The sequence below is a fragment of the Hypanus sabinus genome, chromosome 26, assembly GCF_030144855.1.
Source record: "Hypanus sabinus isolate sHypSab1 chromosome 26, sHypSab1.hap1, whole genome shotgun sequence".
Classification (NCBI taxonomy): domain Eukaryota; kingdom Metazoa; phylum Chordata; class Chondrichthyes; order Myliobatiformes; family Dasyatidae; genus Hypanus; species Hypanus sabinus.
Genome location: NC_082731.1, coordinates 37,656,667 through 37,684,458, shown reverse-complemented (window position 1 = coordinate 37,684,458; position 27,792 = coordinate 37,656,667). Strand labels below are relative to the sequence as shown.

The following is a 27,792-nucleotide window of genomic DNA, read 5'->3' as shown; positions in this document are numbered from 1 at the left end:
AGGACACAGATAGAGTGGATGTGGAGAGGATGTTTCCGATAGTGAGGGTATCTAGGACCAGAGGACACAGATAGAGTGGATGTGGAGAGGATGTTTCCGATAGTGAGGGTATCTAGGACCAGAGGACACAGATAGAGTGGATGTGGAGAGGATGTTTCCGATAGTGAGGGTATCTAGGACCAGAGGACACAGATAGAGTGGACGTGGAGAGGATGTTTCCAATAGTGGGGGTGTCCTGGACCAAAGGGCACAGATAGAGTGGATGTGGAGAGGATGTTTCCTATAGTGGGGGAGTCTAGGACCAGTGGACACAGATAGAGTGGACGTGGAGAGAATGTTTCCTAGAGTGGGGGAGTCTAGGACCAGAGGACACAGATAGAGTGGACGTGGAGAGGATGTTTCCGATGGTGGGGGAGTCTAGGACCAGAGGACACAGATAGAGTGGACGTGGAGAGAATGTTTCCTAGAGTGGGGGAGTTTAGGACCAGAGGACACAGATAGAGTGGATGTGGAGATGATGTTTCCTAGAGTGGGGGTGTCCTGGACCAGAGGGCACAGATAGAGTGGACGTGGAGAGGATGTTTCCGATAGTGGGGGTGTCCTGGACCAGAGGACACAGATAGAGTGGATGTGGAGAGGATATTTCCTTTAGTGGGGGAGTCTAGGACCAGAGGGCACAGATAGAGTGGACGTGGAGAGGATGTTTCCTATAGTGGGGGGAGTCTGGGACCAGAGGGCACAGGTAGAGTGGATGTGGAGAGGATGTTTCCGATGGTGGGGGTGTCCTGGACAGCCTCAGGTTACAAGGACGTCCCTTTAGCACAGAGATGGAAAGGAATTTCTTCAGCCGGACAGTGGTGAATCTGTGGAATTCATTGCCACAGATGGCTGTGGGAACCAGGCCACTGAGTGCATTTAACGTTGGGTTTGACAGCTCTTGATTAGTCGGGGCATCAAAGGTTACGGGGAGAAGGCAGGAGAATGGGGTTCAGAGGGATTATTAGTCAGCCATAGTGGAATGGTGGAGCAGATTTAATGGATTAATTAATCTAATTATGATCTTAAACATGTTATTGACTTACGATCCTATAGGATAGGAGCTCAAAGCATTACGGTTGATGGGCTGGCATGGATGAGGGGGGTGGCTGTTGACTGATGAGCTGACAGAAAACAGGGTGGGGAATAAGCGTGTCACTCTGAGCTGGGAGGCTGTGATTTGTTGGTTTCACGGGGAGTGAGTCTTGGCTTAGCCTATCACGATCCATATCAAGGAACTGGGGAGCAGACGGCAGGTTGACCGAGAGGAGGCTGCATGAAAGGGCCGAGTCTGTGGACCCAGGCGATCCCATAACAAGAGCCACTAAAAATAAATATCCAGGCACAACAAGAAATCAGGAGGCTGACTTGAATCTCTCAGCAGAGACGCTCTTCTCCAGTTATAGAGACATACCAACTTAAGAACATACGAAATAGGAGCAGGAGTCGGCCATCTTGCCCGTCGAGCCTGCTCCGACATTCAATAAGATCATGGCTGATCTGGCCATGGGCTCATCTCCACCGACCTCCCTTTTCCCCAAAACCCTTAATCCCCCTACTATGCAAAATCTATCCAACCTTGTCTTAAATATATTTACTGAGGTAGCCTCCGCTGTTTCACTGGGCAGAGAATTCTGCAGATTCACCACTCGCTGGGAGAAACAGTTCCTCCTCATCTCTGTCTTAAATCTACTCCCCCGAATCTTGAAGCAATGTCCCCTATGTGGTGAGACAGCTCTTGGGATATTGTGTACAGGTCTGGTCACCCTATCTGAAGAAGCAGAGACCCGTACCAAAGGGAGTGCGGCAGCAACTTGTTAAATATATCCGTGGAAATCTGGGCTTATCGCGTGGGATGAGGTTGGGCATCCTGGATTTCTCCTCCGTCGAAATTACACTGAGTGGTAACCTTCTTACAACCCACAGAGGCTGGGTGGTGAACGTGGGAGCAGTCCCATCTCGGTAACGTAAGAAGTCAGCACTCCCGAGCTAGGAAGAGCAGACGCTCCTTTGCCGGGTGCTGAATCTTTGGAGCAGAGGACCATAGAGGCTCAATCGCTGAGTGGATTCAAGGTCAATGGATTTCTTTTACATGAATCAAGGCAGCAACATAGAGCTGAAGTTCCTTCATACAATAAAATGGCTTCCTTGCCTCTCAATCTATCTTGTTATGATCTTGCACCTCATTGTTTATACAAATTTTGGTGAGTAACAACCAGGCCTTTGTTTTGTATTCGAGTATAGCCTGGAACTGTACTCTCTGGAATTCAGAAGAATGAGAGGGGATCTTATAGAAACATACAAAACTCTGAAAGGGATAGATAAGATAAAAGTAAGAAAGTTGTTTCCATTGGTAGGTGAGATTAGAACTAGGGGACCTTGCCTCAAGATTCAGGGGGGAAGATTTAGGACGGAGATGAGGTGCAAGTGGTGCTAATCAGATGTCCACTTAAATAATACACAATCCCCAAACCTATCAAAATAAACTGAACAAGCTTAAATAGATGGCACCAGGAGACCACATTACAAAGAGTAAGTTACTGGAGAAAAACACAAGGAACTCTAATTGATTATGGCCCTCATTATACAACAATTAACCAACTCTGGTGCTCTGAAAACCTTTGATCTCAGTGCTCTCTGTCACCGGATACATGCCTGTGGAGCTCGTTACACTGCACTTTCTCTGTTAATGATAACACTTTATTCTTTTTCACCTTCTTCTGCTCCAGCACTGTGTAACAATTTGTTACGTACAAACAGTATCCAGTTGGGAAATTTTCTGGAGTTAGAGTATAAAACAAATATTAAGTTTAACGGCAGCAAAACTTCAGACCTGAATGTGGATTGTAGACTAAATTTACAATGCAGTCCTGAACAATAGTTTTCCTGAAGCTGTACACCGGAGTGGATTGAAAACCAGACACTGCTGATTAACATTCATTTAGGGTATCTGGAGTGTGGGTGCAGTGAAAGGGTCGTATGAAAATTATATGTAATTCACAGGAAGCATTGTAGATATATTGTAACTATAGAATTGTCCTGCTGTTACCTTTGATCTTTAGCATATAAAAATGTCAAGTAATTTTGGGTGTCAGCCCTCTTCCTGACAGACAGACAGACAGACAGACATACTTTATTGATCCCGAGGGAAATTGGGTTTCGTTACAGCCGCACCAATCAAGAATAGTGAAGAAATATAGCAATATAAAAACATAAATAATTAAATAATAATAAGTTAATCATGCCAAGTGGAAATAAAGTCCAGGGCCAGCCTATTGGCTCAGGGTGTCTGACACTCCAAGGGAGGAGTTGTAAAGTTTGATGGCCACAGGCAGGAATGACTTCCTATGACGCTCAGTGTTACATCTCGGTGGAATGAGTCTCTGGCTGAATGTACTCCTGTGCCTAACCAGTACATTATGGAGTGGATGGGAGTCATTGTCCAACATGGCATGCAACTTGGACAGCATCCTCTTTTCAGACACCAACGTCAGAGAGTCCAGTTCCACCCCCACAACATCACTGGCCTTACGAATGAGTTTGGTGATTCTGTTGGTGTCCGCTACCCTCAGCCTGCTGCCCCAGCACACAACAGCAAACATGATAGCACTGGCCACCACAGACTCATAGAACGTCCTCGGCATCGTCCGGCAGATGTTAAAGGACCTCAGTCTCTGAGAGGGTCTCATTTTGTTGAATAAAACACTTCTGTATTCACCGGCTTCAGTACCTCTCTGCTGGCTTTGTTCACGTGACATCACATGCAAGACAGGCTTCTCACTGTAGTTAGTTCATAATAAACCAACGTCAATAACAATCTCGTTGAATATTGGAGCAGGTGTGAGGAACTGAACTGCTCTGCTTCCAACTACGATGTTCTTTAAGGAACTTTGAGTAAACTATGCCAGGATTCTCATAGCCAAAAGCAAGTGTCGTAGAGTTACTGAGCTTATCCTTACCAACTGTCACGCTGCTGGCGTTTGGGGCAGCAATGAAGGTCCTCCATCTCTGGCGGTGTTCGTCATGTCAGTAGCTTCCTCTCCGTTTTCACTGCTGGCAGCCGTGGGACGCCACCGCACTCACACCCGGAAGGATTCTTCATTGCTGTTGCTGCAACAGTTTTGTTCTGACCGCTCAGGGTTGTTAGCCCCGAACCTGGAGGACCGGTGGAAAACTTTGTCTGACCTTTACCCTTTGACCCGTTCGGCGTGGGCGACCCTGCCAAGATCCAAAGCAGAAAGCCCTGGCTCTGGGTCAGTGAGGCACGCAGGCAGCAAGCTTGTGGCCCTCTTGGAGGTTTGAGTTTATGGCAGGAAAACAAGTTATTTGTTGCACCTCATCCATGTGACCAGGGTGTCTTCCTGAGTTAATCCCATTTGCCCGTTTCCCTCTAATCCAGGGGGTTCCCAACCTTTGTTATGCCATGGATCAATACCATTAATGGTATTGATTAACCCCAGGTTGGAACCCCCATTCTAAACTTTTCCTATCTATTTACTTGTCTAATCTATTTTATACCTGCCTCAGGCTGTGGCAGTTCGTTCCACAGTGTGGATAAAACCCTGTTCCTCAGACCCCTCTAGACCTTTCCCCTTGTGAGAGTGTAGATGCCACTTTGGTGGCAAGAACAGGAAAACAGATTATGATCTGAACGGTGGCCAATTAGGAAAAGGGGAGATGTAATGAGACCTGGGTGTCATTGTACACCAGTCATTGAAGGTGGGCATGCAGGTACAGCAGGCGGTGAAAAAGGCAAATGGTATGTTGGTATTCATAGCAAGAGGATTTGAGTACAGGAGCAGGGAGGTTCTACTGCAGTTGTACAAGGCCTTGGTGAGACCACATCTAGAGTATTGTGTGCAGTTTTGGTTCCCTAATCTGAGGAAAGACATTCTTGCCATAGAGGGAGTACAGAGAAGGTTCACCAGATTGATTCCTGGGATGGCAGGACTTTCATATGAAGAAAGACTGGATCAACTAGGCTTATACTCACTGGAATTTAGAAGACTGAGGGGGGATCTTATTGAAACATATAAAATTCTAAAGGGATTGGACAGGCTAGATGCAGGAAGATTGTGTCCGATGTTGGGGAAGTCCAGAACGAGGGGTCACAGTTTAAGGATAAAGGGGAAGCCTTTTGGGACCGAGATGAGGAGAAACTTCTTCACACAGAGAGTGGTGAATCTGTGGAATTCTCTGCCACAGGAAACAGTTGAGGACGGTTCATTGGCTATATTTAAGAGAAAGTTAGATATGGCCCTTGTGGCTAAAGGGATCAGGGGGTATGGAGAGAAAGCAGGTACAGGGTTCTGAGTTGGATGATCAGCCATGATCATACTGAATGGCAGTGCAGACTCGAAGGGCCGAATGGCCTACTCCTGCACCTATTTTCTATGTTTCTATGTTTCTAGAATGAGCTGCCACCACAAGTGGTGCACACGAGCTCAATTTCAACGTTTAAGAGAAGTTTGAATAGGTACATGGATGGAGGGCAACAGTTCCGGTACAGGTCAATGGGAGTAGGCAGTTTAAAAGGTTTCAGCATAGACTAGATGGACCGAAGGGCCTGTTTCTGTGCTGGACTTTGACTCAATGACTTCTGTGCTTAGTTTTAGAGTCCCCAACCTGGGAAAAAGACTATGACCATAAACTTCCATGACGGGGGTCTCCCCAGTACTGACCATCCCACACTAAAATGCTCCCTCAGTACCTCCACTCTGCTGTGGGATGCTCCCTCAGCGCTGTCCTCTCGACACACCGCTGCGCCTCAGTTGTCAGCCCCAGCATCCCGAGCGGGGATCGAACCCGCGACCTCCTGACCCGGCTGCAGGTGAACCGTGGCTGACATGAGCGGCTCTGAGGTCTCCACTCGGGAAAGAGATTAAAGTCTATTTCTTGGAAGTCAGCACGGCCGCCCGTTAAGTCAGAAGCCCTCATCCTCTGTGGCACATGGGGGGGGTGGGGGGGGAGTTAATTAATGTCCGAGGCGTTTGTTTACTAAAAATAAGTACAGCTTAATCCCTTCTCAAGAATGGATCCCGCAGGGCTCTCTGGACTCTTGTACTTCAGGCCTGTGGAGAAACTTGAAAGCTTCCAGGAAGCTCATTACGAAGGTATGTGCGTTAATTATTCTGTGGCCAAATTTGTAAAAGGTCTATTTTGTTCAAAGGATCCGAGTGAGTAAAGCTAACAAGCTGGTAAGCTGGCGGCCGGCTTGATGCCCTGTGCCCCAGAGAGCGCTCTCTCATTAAGGGAGTGCGCACCCTGCACTGTGCTCGCCGCTGGCTCGTTGGTCAAGTCTGTGATGCCCAAAGCCAGCCGCGGGCCAGGACGTCCTGGGGACAGTGGAAGTGTCCTTGTGTTCGGTGCTGGGGTCAAGACGATGACAAGCGGGCAGCGGGCAAATGCGTCTGAGTAGGGCACACTCACACAAACACAGACACAAATACATACACACTTACACACACTCACACACAAATACACACATTTGCACACACATACACACTTACACAAACGCACACACATAAACACACTCGCACAAATACACACTTGTACAAACACACACATATGCACTCACACTCACACAAACAAACATACATAAACACACTCACTCACACACTTACACAAACATACGCACACTCACATTCAACCAAATGCGCACACACACAAACACACTCACACAAATACAGACACAAAGGCACACTCATACACACACAAACACACACATTCACACATATACACACTTACACTCACACACTCACATCACACACACAGAAATGTACAAAGTCACAGCTATCTGACCCAGTCAGGCTCAGCATTGGATACAAGGACGGGTGACAGGCTGAAACAATCACACCATTACATAGACCCTGGTAAACGCTGACACACTTGTCACCTAATGACACATTCACATCACACACCCCACTGCCACTCGTGCTCGATGTGTCTGTACATACATGTCCAGTACATGCATGGACACTGTCACACACCCACACCCACACACTCCCTCTCGTACCGACGCACACGAGCCGATACGTACATTCCAACATATCACACAGATATGTGTACATGCTAAACACACACACACCAAACTCACCATAACACTGATACTTTTACCCACACACTGTCGCAGACTGTGCAGACACTCACCCACTCTCACACTGACTGCCTCAAAATGGCCCCTCATAGACTCTCACAAACACTACCCCGGGAGTACTCTCACATTAATCGGTGTGTGCATTGTACATCGATCGCTCTCTCTCTCACTCACTAACACACTATCCCTCATTCTCTCTCACACACAGCCCCTCACTCTCTAACACACACTGTCCCTTGCTCTCTCACACACACTAACACACACACTATCCTTCAATCTCTCACACACATCCTCTCACACAGTAACACATCCACACACTCCCTTGCTCTCTCACTCACTACACGCACACTGTTCCTCAATTTCTCACATACAGTCCCTCCCACACTAACACAGACACTGTCCCTTGCTCTCTCTCGCACAGAACCCCAACCACACTAACACATACACACACACACTCACTCACTCACTAACACACACACTTTCCCTCACTCTCTCTCTCACTAACACACACTGTCCCTCACTCTCTCCCTCACTCACTAACACACACACTTTCCCTCACTCTCTCACTCACTAACACACACACTTTCCCTCACTCTCTCACTCACTAACACACACACTTTCCCTCACTCTCTCCCTCACTAACATACATACTGTCCCTCACTCTCTCCCTCACTCACTAACACACACACTGTCCCTCACTCTCTCCCTCACTCACTAACACACACACTGTCCCTCACTCTCTCACTCACTAACACACACACTGTCCCTCACTCTCTCCCTCACTCACTAACACACACACTGTCCCTCACTCTCTCACTCACTCACTAACACACACACTTTCCCTCACTCACTAACACACACACTAACACTCCCACGTTCCGATACACACTCCCGCACGCCAGCCTTCAACCAGAGAGGGACCCCGATGGCTGCTGCTCGAGCTGACGTGAGTGGGGCTGGGTTGGACTATGAGGTGTCGCCCATCTCCCTGGTGAAATCCACTTGCTGTTCCCGCCCAGGTCCGGTAGGAAAGGCCGCTGAACCCTCCCGGTGAGGTAACGACAGGTGGGGACATTGTCTGACCCTGAACAGGGCCTGGCCCTTTAACTTCCAGTGACTCACTCTAATTCAGAGGCTAATGTTTACGAAAATGATACCAACTTAATATCTGTGGCTAATTAGGGATCTGACCAAGGTTACACTCACAGCATTTAGCTTTGCCACATCAGACACTTGCACGCCCCTCTCACCCTGCCTTTGAGAGAGACAAGTGCTGAGAACTTCACTTTCCTTCTCTTAGCCTCACGCAATGCAGCTGGCCACTGTGGATGTAATCACCTCTTTCCTGTTTTCCCGCTTCTCTTCCCACCCTCTCCAAGACGCAAGGTTCAAGGTACATTCATTGTCAAAGTGCATATGCGGCATCCTACTCTGAGATTCGTCTTCTCCAGGCAGCCACGGAACAAGGGAAACCATGCTGGTTGGGGGGTGGGGGTGGGGGTCATTCAAGGGAAAACTTTGAACAGCAACCCCCTCCACGCAGAGAAAAACAAGTTGTGCAAATGGCAACAAGAACTTCAACACACCCCCTCGCGTAAAAAAGAACAAGTCGCTCAAACAGCAATAAAGATGTTAAACCCCGAAGCACAAACTTCCTCCTTGCTTGCAAAAAAAAACAAATTGCACAAACAGCAGCAAAGTAGAATGGGCAAAAACACAGAACAGGAAACCATAAAACCGAAGGGGTCCAGTCCACAAATCGCAGATCCAGAACTTCAGTACCTTCCTGCGACAGCGTCGAGGCATGGGGGGGCCATTCGGACGCGGGAGCCTTCCCTCGGGAGCAGCGAGTGAGGGAGGGTCACACGCAGGCGCTTCCCTCCAGAAGCCGGTAGACGGCGCCGAACGCTCCCCTCGATGTTTCGATCTTCCTCGGCACTTCAGCCGGCGAGACCGGTGAGAAATGGAGCCGATCACGGGCTCGCGCCCCATCTCCAGGCGTCCGGGCCTCGAGGCTGCTCGCCCCCTGGAGCCTTCTCAGAGACAGCAAAGTGGCCGATCGCTCGACTGATCTTCAAACTGTACATCACAGCCGCTGAGGGTACCAGCAACATCTTTAAAATAAAAAGAAGGCATAAAAACAGTTCAGGAAATGTTTTGTGGACGACCTGGAAGAAGTTGTCCAGGGTCATCTTGCTCCCTGCAGCCACCTAGCTTTGGCACCGGGGGGGGGGGGGGGGGGCAATCTCACCACTGCACCCAAACTCACGGGTGGGTGAAGTAACAGAAGGCGTTTATAGACAGCGAAAGCCAGGGTGGGGCTGTTGGAAACAAACAGACAACAAATTGGGCAGCATCACTGGGGAGAGAAGCAGATTTAACGGTCCCATGGCCCAGCCAGAAGACCTTCCTAGAGAATTCAGGAGAGCCTGATTAAAGAGTCACAGGGGACTGGACTGCAAAAGGACGTCTACTTAGAACGGAGATGGGCAGGGGTCTTTTCAGCCAGAGAGTGATGAATCTGTGGAATTCGTCGCCACAGACATCTGTGGAGGCCAAGTCATTGAGTATATTTAAAGCAGAGATTGGTACATTCTTGATTAGTTAGGGCACCAAAGATTAGAGGGCAGAAGGCGGGAGATTGGGGCTGAGGGGGAAATGGATCAGCCATTATGAAATGGCAGAGCAGACTCAATGGGCCAAATGGCCTAATTCTGCTCCTATATCTTATGGTCTTATGGATTTACGTAGGACAGTACGGCCCTTCAGCCCACAATGTTGTGCTGACCTTTTAACCTACTCTAACTTCACCCCAACACTTCCCTCCCACGTAGCCCTCCATTTCTCTCACACACAGATACTCACCCTCACACAGACACATATTCACACTCACACACATTCACGCTCAAACACACACAGACACATTCACACTCAAACACAGACACGCACATTCACGCTCACACACACATTCACACTCAAACACACACAAACCTACACATTCATGCTCACACACACACAGACACACACATTCACACTCAAACACACACAGACACATTCACACTCAAACACACAGACACACACATTCACGCTCAAACACACAGACACATTCACACTCAAACACACAGACACACACATTCACGCTCACACACACACATTCAGACTCAAACACACAGATACGCACATTCACGCTCAAACACACACATACACACTCAAACACACAGACACAAACATTCACGCTCACACACACAGACACACACATTTACACTCAAACACACACAAACCTACACATTCACGCTCACACACACATTCACACTCAAGCACACATATTCACACACGGATACATAGACACATATTTTTGCACACATACGTTCTCACAGATGCACAGACGACACAGTTACGCACACTCATGCACAGACAGATTCAAACACCGACAGCCACAGCTACTCATACAGACACAGACAGACAAGCAAAGATATGCATAGACCCACAGACCCACAGACATGTTCACACTCAGAAACCCCCAGACACACACACACATCCTCGCACATAAACATAGGCTCTGCCTAGGATGCATCCTTACACAGATAACCACACACACACACACACACGCACAGAGGGGAGGGTAACACATCTGTGTATGGGTAAAGAGATGCCCACAGCCACAAGCACTAACTACAGCAGTAACTTTACCACTGGTTGTTAAATCTAGTAATATTCTTAAACAGAGATACAACACAGAATAGGCCCTAATGCCTCTTTGAGCCACCAGCAATTCCACCCTGCCCCCCAACCCTGCTGATTTAGCCCTAACCTAATCAAGGGACACTTCACAATGACCAACTACTGCTCCAGTGCCACTACTGCTCAGGAGGGGTTAGGTCGAGGGGGGCCCGCTGGGCGTCTCCCTTCAGCGCCAGGAGAACGTGCATGGCCGTCTCGCTGGGGCTCCCCACGTTCCGCCCTGCGCCGGGCGGCTGGTGCTGTTGTATCTGGGGAGCCTCAGGGTGGACCTCGTGTCACTCACCCTCGAGGCCTTTTGGCCTTCCTCTTGCTTCGACGGTGTCTGCCGCGGTGCCCACCCCTATGGCTGCGGTGAATGGGGTCCCCCCGAAGTGGGTACGCTCACTCCGTCGGGCCCCCTGGGAAGGCCCGACGCTCAGTTCCCAGGACCCCCCTCTGCGTCCCGTCTTCGTTAACCTGCTAACCAGCATGCCTTTGGACTGTGGGGGGAAACCAGAGCACACAGAGAAAATACCCATTTTTAAAACTTTAATCATTTACGAGTGGGTGTCGCCAGCTAAGCCAGCATTTATTGCCCATCCCTAGTTGCCCTTGAGAAGGTGGTAATGAGCTGCCTTCTTGAACTGCTGCAGCCCCTGAGGTGTAGGTTCACCCACAGTGCTGCTGGGGAGGGAACGCCAAGATTCTGACCTAGTGACAATGAAAGAACAGTTTCCAAGTCAGGAAGGTGAGACGGCCTCACCGGCTCCGTGGATTTCCACGGTGACTTCCAGCATCTGCAAAATAATTTCAAGAGCCCCCCCCCCCACCCCCCAGGGGAAGTTTTTGTGTATTTCATGCTAGGCTCTTGTTTTGGATTTCATAATCAGTCAGCTCCATCCGGGACATCTTCAAGGAGCGATGCTTTAGGAAGGCAGCGTCCAGCTTTAAGGACCCCACCACCCAGGACTTGCCCTCTCCTCACTGTTACCATCAGGAAGGGGGTACAGGAGCCTGAAGACACACACTCAATAATTCAGGAACAGCTTCTTCCCCTCTGCCATCAGGGAGGAGGTACAGGAGCCTGAAGACACACACTCAACGATTCAGGAACAGCTCCTTCCCCTCTGCCATCAGGGAGGAGGTACAGGAGCCTGAAGACACACACTCAGCGATTCAGGAACAGCTTCTTCCCCTCTGCCATCAGAGAGGAGGTACAGGAGCCTGAAGACACACACTCAGCGATTCAGGAACAGCTTCTTCCCCTTTGTCATCAGGGAGGAGGTACAGGAGCCTGAAGACACACACTCAATGATTCAGGAACAGCTTCTTCCCCTCTGTCATCAGGGAGGAGGTACAGGAGCCTGAAGACACACACTCAATGATTCAGGAACAGCTTCTTCCCCTCTGCCATCAGGGAGGAGGTACAGGAGCCTGAAGACACACACTCAGCGATTCAGGAACAGCTTCTTCCCCTCTGCCATCCAATTCCTGAATGGACTTTGAACCTGTAAACCCTTCTGTTTTTGCATTGCTTATTTAACTATTTAACGACATACACATGCTTAGAGAAATTCAGTTTTTCTCTCTGCTATTATGCACTGCAATGAACTGCTGCCACAAAGTCACCAAACCTCGCGATACATGCTGGAGGTATTACACCTGATTCTGGTTCTGATTTAAGTAATAGTTGAGTTCTCCAGCAACTTTAAACTCCTCAGCGTTCTCATTTCAAGGACCTGTTTCCAGCCCAGCATGGCAGTGTCTCTACTTCCACAGGTGACGTCTAAAACTTTGACAAACTTCTATAGATGTGTGGTGGAGAGTATATCGACTGGCTGCTTCACAGCCTGGCTTGGAAACACCAATGCCCTTGAATGGAAAATCCTACAAAAGGTGGTGGATACAGCCCATTTCATCACGGGTGAAGCCCTCCCCACCACTGAGCACAATTACACGGAGCACTGTCGCAGGACATCAGCATCCATCATCAGCGACCCCCCCCACCCCACCCAGACCACACTCTCTTCTTGTTCCCGCCATCAGGAAGGAGGTACAGGAGCCTCAGGACTCGCACCACCAGGTTCAGGAACAGTCCTTACCCCTCAACCATCAGGAAGGAGGTACAGGAGCCTCAGGTCCCACACCACCAGGTTCAGGAACAGTTACCACCCCTCAACCATCAGGAAGGAGGTACAGGAGCCTCAGGTCCCACACCACCAGGTTCAGGAACAGTCCTTACCCCTCAACCATCAGGAAGGAGGTACAGGAGCCTCAGGGCTCGCACCACCAGGTTCAGGAACAGTTACCACCCCTCAACCATCAGGAAGGAGGTACAGGAGCCTCAGGACTCGCACCACCAGGTTCAGGAACAGTTACCACCCCTCAACCATCAGGAAGGAGGTACAGGAGCCTCAGGGCTCGCACCACCAGGTTCAGGAACAGTCCTTACCCCTCAACCATCAGGCTCTTGAACCAAAGGGGACAACTTCTTTCTTTTTGTGTTTGCAGAGTTTGTTGTCTTCTGAACTCCAGCTGAACACTCTAGTTGGGCAGTCCTTCATTGATTCTGTTATAGTTACTGTGTGTTGGCGTGTGGCCAAGTGGTTAAGGCGTTGGTCTGGTGATCTGAAGGTCACTAGTTCGAGCCTCAGCTGAGGCAGCGTGTTGTGTCTTTGAGCAAGGCACTTAACAGCACATTGCTCTGCGATGACACCGGTGCCAAGCTGCTTGGGTCCTAGTGCCCTTCCCTTGGACAACATCGGTGGCATGGAGAGGGGAAGGCTTGCAGCTTGGGCAACTGCCGGTCTCCCATACAACCCTGCCCAGGCCTGTGCCCTGGAAACCTTCCACCTTGGAAGGCACCTTGCAAATCCATGGTCTATCGAGACTGACGGAGGCCTACATACTTACTGTCTTATAGATTTATTCAGTATGTCCACAAGGCAATGAATGTCAGTTTTGTATATGGTTACATATATGTACTTTGACAATGATATTTACTTTGAACTAAATCTATATATGAATCTGAACAATAGGCTCTGGTTCAGTGGAGAGAACGCCCGTGAGGGGGCTGCGTTGCCTTGGCTGTTGTGCGGACAAGGCCCGTGTGCCGCTGGGTTAGGGGCTGACCCATCCTGCCAGTGCTGCCCCCCAGTGTCCAGTCAGTGGAAAGACAAGCTGGGTTGTGTTCAGTGAGATGAGGAACAGCTACAGCTTGTTCTTGCGGAAACATGGCTCAGGGCAACATCCAAGAACCAGCAATCTACAGGTTATGCCGCTCAGGGACGTGTGCTGTATTACTAACTGTCTGTTCGTTCACGGGCGATCATGGTCTTTCCACAACCGTGATTGCTCTCGGCAATTTTTTCTAGAGAAGCGGTTTGCCATTGCCGCCTTCTGGGCAGTGTCTTTACAAGACGGGTGACCCCACCCCCAGCCATTATCAATACTCTTCAGTGTATTCACTGTGGGTGGAAACCCACGCGGTCACAGGGAGAACGTACAATCTCCTCGCGGGCTGTGGCGGGAACGTGCTCTCCGCGGCAGGCGGGGGAGCCATGTCACCTGCACCGTAAAGCGCCGTGCCAACCACTACGCTACCAAGCTGGGGAACAGAAAGAACGCAGGCGAGCTCAGTGCCGGGGTCAAACCCTACAGCCCACATCAATCTGAACCATCCCGTCTACCCACCTAACGTCCGCTCACGTGCCTACGTAAGAGCCTCACGAGGGCCCCTATCACCACCCCTGGCTGCTCCTTCCAAGCCCCCAAAAGTCTTGTAAAAAGAAACCCTGCCTCTATCACAGCTCAGGGCATAGGAGGTCAGAGTTCAATTCCTGCGCCACTCTTCCCATCGTGACCACGTGGGTTTCCACCGGGTGCCCCGGTTTCCTCCCACAGTCCAAAGACGTACCGGTTAGTAGGTTAATTGCTCATTGTAAATTGTCCTAGGGTTAAATCAGGGGTTGCTGGGTGGCCTAGCTTGTTAGGCCTGAAGGGTCTGTTCCACACTGTATCTTTAAATAAATAAATCAAATCTCCTTTTGAGCCTCTCTCTTCTCACCTTCAATGCATGCCCTGTGGTATTAGGCATTTCAGCCCTGGGAGAGTGGTACCAGCTGTCCACTTATTACATCATTACATGTTCTTCTGTGAAATGGTTCCAGCCCACAGAGCACCCATTTGGCATCGGGGTCAGAGGAGCCTGCTGCCAGTACGGCCCTCACTCAGCACCTCGGCCTAGTATCTTGTGATCAGCCTGCTGGAGCGGGATTTGAACCCAGTGCTTCAGAGGCAGAAGGCCAAAGGCTGACAACTTGTGGTCATCAGGCCCTTTGGTCTAACTCTTCCATGCCGACCAATGCATCTCCCTGAGGCAGTCACACTTGCCTGTGTTTGTTTGTTTATATGTTTATATTTAGAGATATGGCACAGAATAACCCCTCCCGGCTCTTCCAGCAGCCCGATTTAACCCGAACCAAGCCATGAGACAATTGACAATCACAGACTAAAGAGAATTGGCAGACGCTGGAAATCCAAAGCAACGCACACAAAATGCTGCAGGAGCTCAGTAGGACTAAGCAACTACCAATTAACCTACCAACGGGGACGTCTTGGCATTGTGGGAGGAAACCCTCGCATTCTCCGGGGAGGACGTAGAAAGACTCCTTTCAGTGGACGCCGGAATTGAACTCTGAACATCCCGAGCTGTCCGCTACACTGCCTGCTAAAGTGAACCCTCTTCCCATCTGCCTCTCTTCACGTTTTTACATCAGTGAGTCTCCTATTCAAAGGTTTCAAATGGCAGAGAGATGTACACGATGTACATCCTGAAATTCTTTCTCCTCGCAAACATCCACGGAAACGCAGGAGCACCCCGAAGAATGAATGACAGTTAAAACGTTAGAACCCCAAAGTGCCCCCTCCCACACGTAAGCAGCAGCAAAGCAACGATCCCCCCTCCCCAGCAAAAAAGCATCAACACCCCCCCACCGAGCACCCGAGCGTGTAGCAAAGCATCAATGAAGACACAATATCCCAAAGACAACTCATTCATCCGATATTCAACTTCCCACAGGCTCTCTCTCGCCAGTAAGGGAGGAAGAGGTGTCTCCGTTTCACAGCGAGAGGGGACACATAACAAACAGCTCGCTGACTTACGGTGTTAAAAGTCTGTGGCGTCGCGTCCCCCCGAGCTCTGCGCTAATTGTCCGCGTGCCTCTCTTCTGCTCGGGGAAATAACACTGAGCGATCTTAAATTTGAATCTATTTCCGGCGAGATAGCAGTGCGATCGGATGCTGCAATAAATCCATCCCCGGGCGTATGAGAATGGCCGAGAGGATCATAGGGGTCTCCATACCGTCCCTCGGGGACATTTATCAGGAGCGCTGCGTACGCTGGGCCCTCAGTATTATTAAAGATCCCACCCATCCATCCAGCATCCTCTCTGACTTTCTACCATCAGGCAGGAGACTCCGATGCATAAAGACAAGAACGGTCAGGATGGGAAACAGTTTCTTCCCTCAGGCCATTAGGCTTCCGAACTCCCGGCCGCATCGCACTCGAAGTGTCACCAGTTAATCTGTTCTGTACCCCACAATATTTAATTTATCAGTTTGTTTATCTTTGTGTAATTCATCTGTAGATTTAATCCTCACTTTCATAAGTTATTGTGTGTTATGTGCTTTACACCCTGGTCTGGAGAAACGCCTCGTTAGGTAACAATAAACTTGACTTGAGGGGGGTGGAGGAATGGATTTGCTCCGGGAATCAGTATTGACTTGATGGGCTGAACGGCCTGTGGCATAAAGCGCCATGAGAAAAGATGAGGGGGTGAGTGCTGTAGGAGGGCAGTAAAGGGTTAGGTGAACTGGAAAGGCAGCTCCATGGGAGGCGCAGACGCCCCGGTTTTGATGTCATGGGAAAGAATGGGAGCAGACAGTGCGTTATAAGACGCGGGGGTGTAGGGCCGGGGAGGGAGGCTTCACTGTTAATTCTTGGTGAGTATACTTCAGAGGAGTTTTGTGGCAAAGGCTCTCGCTCTATCACTCTCAGCTTGAACGAAGCCAGATGGCCCCATGCTGACTCCAGCCCGAGGTGCACACGTCCCAGTCATTCCTGATCCCAAGCTTTGCACCTCACACAGAAACCCTCGGCTCTACCAGCACTCGCTGAGCCGGCCGCTCCGATGTGTCAGTCAGGGCTGTGACCAGCTGTGTGGGACGGGACTTGTTTTCTGAACCCAGCCATGATGTTTAAATAAAACTCAAAGAACAGATGTTGTGTGGGTGAATTCCGAGGCTGATGTAAACCAGAAGAACTCAATCAGTGAAGCTGGGGTTACACCCAGAGTGCGAGGGGAACGAGAATTCATTTAGATATGCAGGCTACAAGGTATCAGAGGGGATCGTAATTAAACAGTCCCCGCGCAAATAGACCGCAGGTTGTGTAGAGGTGTCTGCACCAGACTTCGGTTCCGGGAAGTTCCTTTCACGCCTCCCCTTCGCGCTGGGTCGAGCGCCGAGGTAGCGACTCGGCCTCGTAACGAAGCGCTCGAAAACGCTGCAGAAGCGGCGAGACAGGCCTCAAGGCAGCGTGGTAGGTACCGCGAGGAGCCGGCTGCGTTGAACGGCCCCCGAGGGACCCGAATTCAACTCTGACCTCCGGCATGGGCCGGCCTCATCCAGTGACCACTGGCGCGAGCGACGAGCACAGATTTATTCAGTCAGTTTAGGGTTAATGGCCGCTCGGGAGGGAGCTAACGATCAGGAGGCTGACGATCTCAGTGGCAACTGCACACTTTATTCCACAATCTATTCCTGCTTCACTTAGTTCTGTCTCGATGCCCAGCACAGTGATTTGATCTTTTTGAACCGTAGAAGAGGACAGCACAGGAAGAGGCCATTTGGCCCACAATGTTGTGCTGAACCATTTGAAAAGCAAATCAAAATCACCCAAACACTAATCCTCCCACCGTCCATCTTCCTTACCTTATCTAAACATCTCTAAAAGCCTCTACTGTAATTGCCTCTACCACCACACCAGGGAGGGCATTCCTGGCATCTGCCACTCTCTGAGTAAAAAAACTCGCCCCTCACATCCCCCTTGAACCTACCCCCATCCCCACCTTCAATGCAAGCCCTCTAGCATTAGGTACATGTGACAGTAATAAACCAATTCTCTGGCCTACACCCCCGCATCTTATAACTCATTGTCTGCTCCCAGTCATTCTTTCCCATGACATCAAAACTGGGGCATTTGCACCTCCCACGGAGCTGCCTTCTCTTTCACCTAACCCTTTACTGCCCTCCCAAAGGGTGCAGAGGAGGTTTACAAGGATGTAACATAGAAACATAGAAAACCTACAGCACAATACAGGCTCTTTGGCCCACAAAGCTGTGCCGAACATGTCCTTACCTCAGAAATTACTAGGGTTACCCATAGCTCTCTATTTTTCTAAGCTCCGTGTACCAATACAAAAGTCTCTTAAAAGACCCTATCATATCCACCTTCACCACCATTGCCGGCAGCCCATTCCGTGCACTCACCACTCCCTGAGTAAAAAACTTACCCCTGACATCTGCTCTGTACCTGCTCCCCAGCACCTTAAACCTATGTCCTCTTATGGCAACCATTTCAGCCCTGGGGAAAAGCCTCTGATTATCCACACGATCAATGCCTCTCATCATCTTGTACACCTCTATCAGGTCACCTCTCGTCCTCCATCACTCTAAGGAGAAAAGGCCAAATTCACTCAACCTATTCTCATAAGGCACGCTCCCCAATCCTCGTAAATCTCCTCTGCACCCTTTCTATGGTTTCTACATCCTTCCTGTAGTGAGGCAACCAGAACTGAGCACAGTACTCCAAGTGGGGTCTGACCAGGGTCATATATAGCTGCAACATTACCTCTCAGCTCCTAAATTCAATTCCATGATTAATGAAGGCCAATACACCATACGCCTTCTTAACCACAGAGTCAACCTGCACAGTTGCTTTGAGTGTCCTGTGGACTCAGACCCCAAGATCCCTCTGATCCTCCACACTGCCAAGAGTCTTACCATTAATACTATATTCTGCCATCATATTTGACCTACCAAATTTAACCACTTCACACTTATCTGGGTTGAACTCCATCTGCCACTTCTCAGCCCAGTTTTGCATCCTATCAGTGTCCCACTGTAACCTCTGACAGCCCTCCACATTATCCACAACCTGCTGGACATTGCCTGGGTTGGGGAGCGTGCCTTATGAGAGTAGGTTGAGTGAACTCGGCCTTTTCTCCTCGGAGCGACGGAGGACGAGAGGTGACCTGATAGAGGTGTACAAGATGATGAGAGGCATTGATTGTGTGGATAGTCAGAGGCTTTTTCCCAGGGCTGGAACGGCTAGCACGAGAGGGCATAGTTTTAAGATGCTTGGAAGTAGGTGCAAGCAGGTAGGAGCAGAGTAGGTGCAGAGGTGTCAGGAGTAAGTTTTTTTACTGAGTGGTGAGTGTGTGGGATGGGCTGCCGGTGATGGTAGTGGAGGCGGATACGATAGGATCTTTTAAGAGACTCCTGGATAGGATAAAAAAATAGAGGGCCATGGGTAACCCTAGTAATTTCTAAGGTACGGACATGTTCGGCACAGCTTTGTGGGCCGAAGGGCCTGCATTGTGCTGTAGGTTTTCTATATTTCTAATTACAATTTCTGTCCGATGAGCAGTGGGGGAAGAGAAGGTGTCGGGGGTGCCTGCTTCACTGAGGCAGTGAGAACTGTACGCTGGTTCTGTGGAAGCAGGGAGGCTGGTTTCCATGGTGCGTTGAGCTGCGTCCAAAACTCTCGGTAGTTTCTTGCAGTCACATGCAGAGCAGTTGCCGGCCAACCTGCGACGGATTCTGATCGGATGCTTTCGATAGAGCGGGGATTCCCAGTAATTTTACGCCATGGACCAATGCCACTAAGCAAGGGGTCCGTGGACTGTCCATCTTGGTGATTTCTTTAGCCTCCTGAGGAAGTAGAGGCTTTGGTGGCCTTTCTTGGCCCTGGCCCAGGATGGGCTATTGGTGATGTTTGCCCCAGGGAACTTGGAGCTCTCTTGATGTCAGCTTCGTTGGTGCCAACAGAGGCTTGTCCATGACTCCCTGTCCTGAAGCCAATGGCCAGCCCTCTTACTGGCATTGAGGGCAAAAGGTTGTTGCCATGACAGCAGGCCACCAAGCTCTCTATCTCCTTCCTGTCCTCCCTCTCATCGTTACCTGAGTAGCGGCCCACTACGATGGCATCGTCTGCAAGCCTGCAGATGGAGCTAAAGCAGAATTGGCCACGCAGTTGTGAATTCAAAACGATTCTAAGTACGTTTCTAGAGTCATGGAAAAGTAGAGGGCAGAAACAGACCCTTTGGCCCATCTAATCCATGCTGAAACCATTTAAACTGCCCACTTCCATCAACCTGCACCAGGACCACAGCCTTCCATACCCCTCCCATCCATGCACCTGTCCAAACATCTCTTAAACATTGAAATCGAGCTCGCATGCACCACTTGTGCTGGCAGCTTGTTCCGCACTCTCACACCCATCTGAGTGAAGAAGTTCCCCCTCATGGTCACATTAAACTTCTAACCTTTCACCCTTAACCCTTGACCTCTGGTTGTAGTGCCACCCAACTTCAGAGGGAAAAGCCTGACTATCTCTACCCCTCATAATTTTGAATACCTCTATCAAATCTCCTCTCGGTCTTCTACGTTCTGAAGAATACAGTCTTAACTTATTCAATCTGTCCTTATTATACCGTACAGTATGTGTATCGTAGTCAAGCCGAGGAGTAGTAGTGGGGACAACTCCCGCTACCTAAAGTGCTCCTCATGGCATGCGCCTCAAATAGCCTCTGACAACCAAGTCCAACTCGTGTGGCTGAGCCTCTCAGCCCGGCGGAACTGTTTCTACTGACAGGAGAAGGGCCAAAGGTAGGTCCTGGCACCTTAAAACAGATGCTTCAGGTAGATGGAGCTCGTCAGCCTGGGGAGGCAGTCCACCTAGGAGAGGGGAAACTCCGATTTCAATCCTCCGCTGCCTTGCGGCCATACCCACTCATGGGAAAGGCTTCGGGAGTAAACCCTGAGGACAAATCCGGAGCTGGAGTCCCTAAGGCAGTCCGACGTTGCCTTCAACCTCGTTCCGGCAACTCCTGCGATGACACTGGTGCCAAGCTGTATCGGCCCTTGCCCTTCCCTTGGACAACATCGGTGGTGTGGAGAGGGGAGACTCGTTGCATGGGCAACTGCCGGTCTCCCGTACAACCCTTGCCCAGGCCTGCACCCTGGAGAGGACACTCCAGCGTCGCCTCACCGCAAATACAGACTGAAGCAAGACTTTCCAGGCGCAGATCCATGGTCTCACGCGACTAACGGAAGCCACACACATGCAGTGTACAGCCCGAGATTCGTCTTCCCCACAGACAGCCACGAAACAAAGAAAATCGTGGAACTGTTCAAAGAGAAACCAACCACTAACGCGCAAAAATTAGAACAAATCTCACAAACAGCAAAAAAAGATAGCGATAAACTCAGCATATGAAACATCAAACCAGAAAGGCAACAAAACAGCCCAGGAATGTTTGCTTTCAGCTTAGCTCAGCTGAATCTATTTAATTTAATTTAGAGCTGGATTTTAATACCTGGGTATAAAGCAAGCGAAACACACAGGCAGCATCTGCGGTGAATGAAGTGAAGTTACTGGTTCAGATCTGTCTGACACTGTCTGTCAGATCAGAAACATTATCTCTGTTTCTCTCTCTGTAGATTATGCATTTCCAGCGTTTTTTTAAATTAGTTCAGATTTTCAGCATCTGCGGGTTTTATTTTCAATTTCCTTTTTACATGTAGGTGTCTGGAAGTGGGGATTGGAATCCACAATCTCCAGACCCGGCCCTGGGAGCCCCGGCTCACGCACAGCTGGAAACCTGACCCCGTCAGGATAGTCGACGCGGAAGACGGCCCGTCTAGATCTCACACATCGAGTATCTGTCACTGGGTTCAAAAGGACGAGAGCGAGCCTGGTTCAAGCGAGGAAGTTATTTATAGTCGCACATTTCAACGTTTCCCACGAGCTGGAACAATAGGAGGTAAACAAACAGCGAAGGAGATTGTGTCTAATTAGAAAGTCAGGACAGTCCTGAAAAACATTGCTTTTCCACAGAAACTGCTCCTGTGAGCGGGCTACAGGGAATAAGGGAGGCCAGTGACAGACTTACACACTTTGCAAACCTTAGTCTCGTTTAGAAGAGGCGTGGTATTCCAGTCTGTAGCTAACTCTCAAATATCTGTCGATCTGTACATAAATTCCCCCAAACCTCATGATTAGATCCCAGCCGATAACTCTTCCTCAGGCATGTTACTCTGTACATAAACTCACTGACTCCCCAGATTAGATTTCAGCCCGTAACTCACCATTGATCTGTTATTCTGTATATAAACCCCCTGAACCCCTGGATTAGATCCCGGTCAGTACCCCACTCCTGGAGATCGGATATTCTATATATAAACCCCTTGAAGCCCTGGATTAGATCCCGGTCAGAACCCCACTCCTGGGGATCGGATATTCTATATATAAACCCCTTGAACCCCTGGATTAGATCCCGATCAGTACCCCACTCCTGGGGATCAGTGATACTATATATAAACCCCCTGAACCCCTGTATTAGATCCCGGTCAGTATCCCCCTCCTGGGGATCAGTGATACTATATATAAACCCCATGAACCCCTGAGTTAGATTTTAGCCTTTAACTCAATATTTGGGGATTTGTTATTCTATATATAAACCCTGTCGGGTTTATATTCCCCCTGATCCCAGTCTGTACCCTCCTCCTACAAATCTTGTGTTCAGTTCTGGTCACCTCATTACAGGAAGGATGTGGAAGCTATGGAGAGGGTGCAGAGGAGATTTATCAGGATGTTGCCTGGATTGGAGAACAAGTCATATGAAGCAAGGTTAGCAGAGCTGGGACTTTTCTCCTTGGAGCGTAGAAGAATGAGAGGGGATTTGATAGAGGTCTACAAGATTATGAGGGGCATGGATAGGGTGGATAGTCAGTACCTGTTTCCCAGGGCACCAATAGCAAACACCAGAGGGCATATGTACAAAATTAAGGGAGGGAAGTTTAGGGGAGACATCAGGGGTAAATTTTTTGCACAGAGGGTTGTGAGTGCCTGGAATGACTTGCCAGGGATGGTGGTGGAGGCTAAAACATTAAGGGTGTTTAAGAGCCTCTTGGACAGGCACATGGATGAAAGAAAAATAGAGGTTTATGGGGTAGTGTGCGTCTAGTACTTTTCTTTAAGGATTATATGAGTCGGCACAACATGGAGGGCTGAAGGGCCTGTACTGTGCTGTAGTGTTCAATGGTTAATTTGTTACTCTGTAAATAAACCCTCTGAACCCCTGGATTAGATTTCAGCCTGTAACTCACTCCTGAGGATCTGTTATACCATATATAAACCACACACACTGCTGCCCCCCCCCACCCCCCACAAATCCCTGGAATAGATTTCAGCCTGTAACTCACTCCTGAGGATCTGTTATTCGATACATAAACCCTCCAAATCCCTGGATTCGATTTTGGTCTGTAACTCACTCCTGAGGATCTGTAACTCACTGGGGGGATCTGCCCTGCCTTAAGTCCCTTGGTTTGTACACAGATCTCCCAGATGCATGTCACTTCTGCGGGCCGGAGGAGACCGTGTGCCACGTGTACACGGAGTGTGTGAGGCGTATCTGCGAGGGCTGCTTCTCGCCTTCTGGTTGCACCTTAGCCCCACCCTACGGTCATCCACACAGATGGATGAGGACGTCCTTGTCAACTTGCTCCTGGGGCTGGCAAGATCAGTCATCCGCGGGCCTTGGAAACGGGTGGCCGAGGGATCTGCCCTGGCAATGTTTAGGGGGTATGTTCGTGCCCGGGTAAACATTGAGAAGGAACACACGCTCTTCACAGCGACCATAGAGGAGTTCTGGGACCATTGGGCTCAGTGAGGGATTATTACTATATCATTGACAGAGATGGAAACATTTCAGTTTAATGTGTATTGTCTATTTGTAGTGCAGTAATTGTGTTAGTCACTTGTTTGTACATATAGCACTTTGTATGTTAAAAAAAGGATCTTGTTCTATATGTAAGCCCCCAAACCCCTGGCTTGTAACCCACTCCTGGGGATATTGTACTCTATATAAATCCCCTGAACCTGAACCTGGTTGTGGACTACAGAATGGAGACGGGCTAACCCCTATTGACATCAATGGATCTGGGGTTGAGAGGGTGAACAGCTTCAAGTTCCTCAGCATCCACATCACCGTGGATCTCACACGGTCTGTACATACCAGCTGTGTGGTGAAAAAGGCACAACAGCACCTCTTGTGGGTCCCCAAATCCTAAGCACTTTCTACAGGGGCACAATTGAGAGCATCCTGACTGGCTGCATCACTGCCTGGTACGGGAACTGTACTTCCCTCAATCGCAGGACTCTGCAGAGAGTGGTGCGGACAGCCCAGCGCATCTGGAGATGTGAACTTCCCACTACTCAGGACACTTACAAAGACAGGTGTGTAAAGAGGGCCCGAAGGATCATTGGTGACCTGAGTCACCCCAACCACAAACTGTTCCAGCTGCTACCGTCTGGGAAACGGTACCGCAGCATAAAAGCCAGGATCGACAGGCTCCGGGACAGCTTCTCCCACCAGGCCATCAGACTGATGAACTCACGCTGACTTGAGTGTACTCTATATTACATTGACTGTTCTATTTATTATGAATTACTATGATTGCACATTCCACATTCAGACAGAGATGTAACGCAAAGATTTTTACTCCTCATGTATGTGAAGGATGTAAAAAATAAAGTCGATTCATCTCGATCCTGGACTCCATCTCAATCCCGGGTGTTCCACACACTCCCAGCTGCCACTTTGTTGGGTATACCTGTACATTCTCTCGCTCATTACGTACCAAGGGCGGTCTTGGACTTTCCACGACTCAGATTCAAACTACATTTATGATCCAAGTATGCCTGCAGTATTCAACCCTGAAATTCTTCCTCCCGCAGACAGCCACGAAACAAAGGAAGCACGCGATAGAAAGACGTGATTGTACAGGAGGCCACTGGCGAGCACGTTGCCTGGGGTTACGAAGAGAGATTGGAGACACTGGGCCTGTTCTCCTTGGAGCGGAGGGGAAGCTGAGAGGGGGCGGACGCACGGCACCATGAAAGGCAGAGACCAATTGGGCGCCATGGTAACGTTGCGGCTAGCAGGACACCGTTACGGCTCGGGGCGCTGAAGTTCGTCGTTCACTTCCGACATCCTCTGCAAGGGAGGGGTGTGGAACCTGGGTCTCTTCCTGGTGCTCTGGTTGCCCCCCCACAGTCCTAAAAGCCTACCGGTTGGTCATTAGTCACTGTAAATTTTCTCTGGAGGCTGAGGGGAGATCCAATAAAGGTTTATAAGAGGCGTAGGTAGGGTGGACGGGGAGTATCTGTTTCCCAGGGTTGAAATGCCTAATACCAGAGGGCATACACTGAAGGTGAGAGGGGGTAGGGTCAAAGGAGTAAGTTTTTAACTCAGAGTGGTGGATGCCTGGAATGGCCTGCCTGATATGATGGTGGAGGCAAATACATTGGAGGCTCTTATAGGATGTTTGGATAGGCACATGGATGTGAGGAAAATGGAGGGATATGGGCATGGTGTCAGGAGGGATTACTGTTTGGGTGTTTTTGATCTGCTTTATAGCCGGTTCAGCACAACATTGTGGGCCGAATGGCCTCTTCCTGTGCTGTACTGTTCAATGTTCTACGATTAGCCTGGGGTTGGGTCAGAGGTTGCTGGGCGGCAGGGCTCAAAGAGAAGGAAGGGCCTATTCATCACTCTGGGGTTAAATCGCGGTTGCTAGGCAGCGCGGGTCAAAGGGACGGAAGGGCCTGTTCTGCGTTGCATTTCAATAAATAAATAAATAGCTGAGATGGAAAGTGAGAAATTTTTTGCGTAACTTAAAACATTCCAAATCAGAGGCTTTAATGAAGCAGTGGGAAGGTTGAAGGGGATCTGAGGAATTGTATGTTCAGCCAGAGTACGGTTTTGATCTGGGAGACGCTGCCTGAGCGGGCGGTGGTGGCAATGTTTCAGAAGTGCCCAGACTTCAAATAGAACTCAACGGAGCAAGCACCAGGAATTGAGATGAGGACTGATGCACTCTAGGTGCTCAGCATGGAGACAGCGGGCCAAATGGCCTGTTCCTGCGCCGAGCGAGAAGGTAGGTTGTAGGGAATCCATGGGAGAATGAGACTGGTGTAGAATCGACGGGCAGAATGGCCTCTGTCCGAATCCTAAGGGAACAAAAGTGTGAATAAGTCAGGCGAGTCCCTGCACCCAGACAATGTCAGCCTAGATTAAACCTCCACTGCCCCCCACCAAGAAAGTGCTAGATAAATCCAGGCCCTTTAATTAAACGTGGACTTGGAGGCTGCAAGATGACAGGGTGATTCAGCCTTTCACCTCCTGTGTGGGCCAACCACACTTATCTATCGCGGGGTCTGGTTAAAGCAGACAGCAAAAACCTCTCAGCACTGTTACTTTTTCAGAGGCAGAGCCATCCGTCAGCGGGACAGAAAGAGCAAGAGGGGGCGGCAGAGAAGGATGGGAACGTCTGCTCCAATTTCTCTTCTTCCTCAAGCTTCTAATCAGTCCGAAGCCACCCACGCTGTTCAGTCTGGTTTGTTTGTAGACAGGGCGGCCTAGGCCTCCTGACACAGGCAGAGGCTTTCCTTCATCGCAAGAGATTCTGCAGATGCTGGAAATCCGGAGTGACACAGACAAAACGCTGGAGGAACTCAGCGGGTCGGGCTGAATCTATGGAAATGAATGGGCGGTCGACATTTCGTGCCGAGACCCTTCATCGGGACTGAAGAGGAAGGGGGAAGACGACAGATTATAAAAAAAGTGGAGGGGGGGAGGAGAAGGAGATGGACGGCTCTCCCTGCTTCCTACCTTCCCCGCTGCAGTCTGTAAGGAGCTCGTACGTTCTCCCCGTGACCACGTGGTTCACTTGGGGGCTATCCAGTTTCCTCCCACGTATCGGTCAGCGGGTTAATTAGTCGCTGTAAATCGTCCTGTGATTAGGCAGGGGTTAAACTGGGGACCGGCCTGTTCCGTGCTATATCTCAATCAACAAACAAGAAAACAATAAATAATCGGATAATTCTTCCTCCTTCTCATTTCTCTTTACAGTTGCGCGGACCAACCATCGCTCCGAGTGGGAAATGTTTACACAGCCCGAAAACGGTGCAGCTCTTCAAATGTTTATTTTTGGAATATGCAAACTATGAATATTTAGAATGGAAATTCAAGAATCACATACTTTTGATTTTATTTACTAATTGAAGCGTATAATGGAACGCAGTACAACGGAGAAAGTTTTTCAACTTTTGATAAACTTTGTCTCACCTGTCGTTATCCCAGCTGCACGGCGACAGAGGGCTGCAAACGCGGGCGCGTTTCAGTTACCGCGCAGCTTAGCGGGAGCAGGGCCCCCTCCACGCGCACCAGCTCCGAAGCAACTCGCGCCTCCGGCCCGAGGCTCCAAGACTCCACTCACAGCCAAAGCCCAGGCCGTCGGCTTTGAAAGCACAGAGCAGAGGCTGCCCACGCACGGCAGAGAGAGAGCAGTCTCAGAGGTGTCATGAGTTTGAAAAGCAGCGAGAAGTTTGTTGAACAGAGAGCAGGTCCCCTCCCCAGGGGGGTGGGGTGGTGTTAAAATCATCAGCACCTTCAGGAAAGTGTCGGGGCCGAACTGGAGGGAGGGAGAGAGAGAGAGAGAGAGAGCATGACTGGGCAAGAAGCCGGAAGAGGGTCGGTGGGGTCTCTGGGCTAGCACGGAGTGAATGGGCCAGATGGCCTCCCCCTGCGCCG

At 49.8% G+C, this 27,792-nt stretch overlaps 1 long non-coding RNA gene across 1 annotated transcript; it reads left to right on the top strand.

The window, feature by feature from the left end:
• Positions 1 to 479: 479 nt before the first annotated feature.
• LOC132381459 (uncharacterized) lies at positions 480 to 27,335 on the top strand. The gene is made up of 3 exons (XR_009508042.1): positions 480 to 6,149; positions 21,722 to 21,960; positions 24,936 to 27,335. It is a non-coding gene; the product is annotated as an uncharacterized LOC132381459 (long non-coding RNA).
• The last annotated feature ends 457 nt before the right edge of the window (positions 27,336 to 27,792 follow it).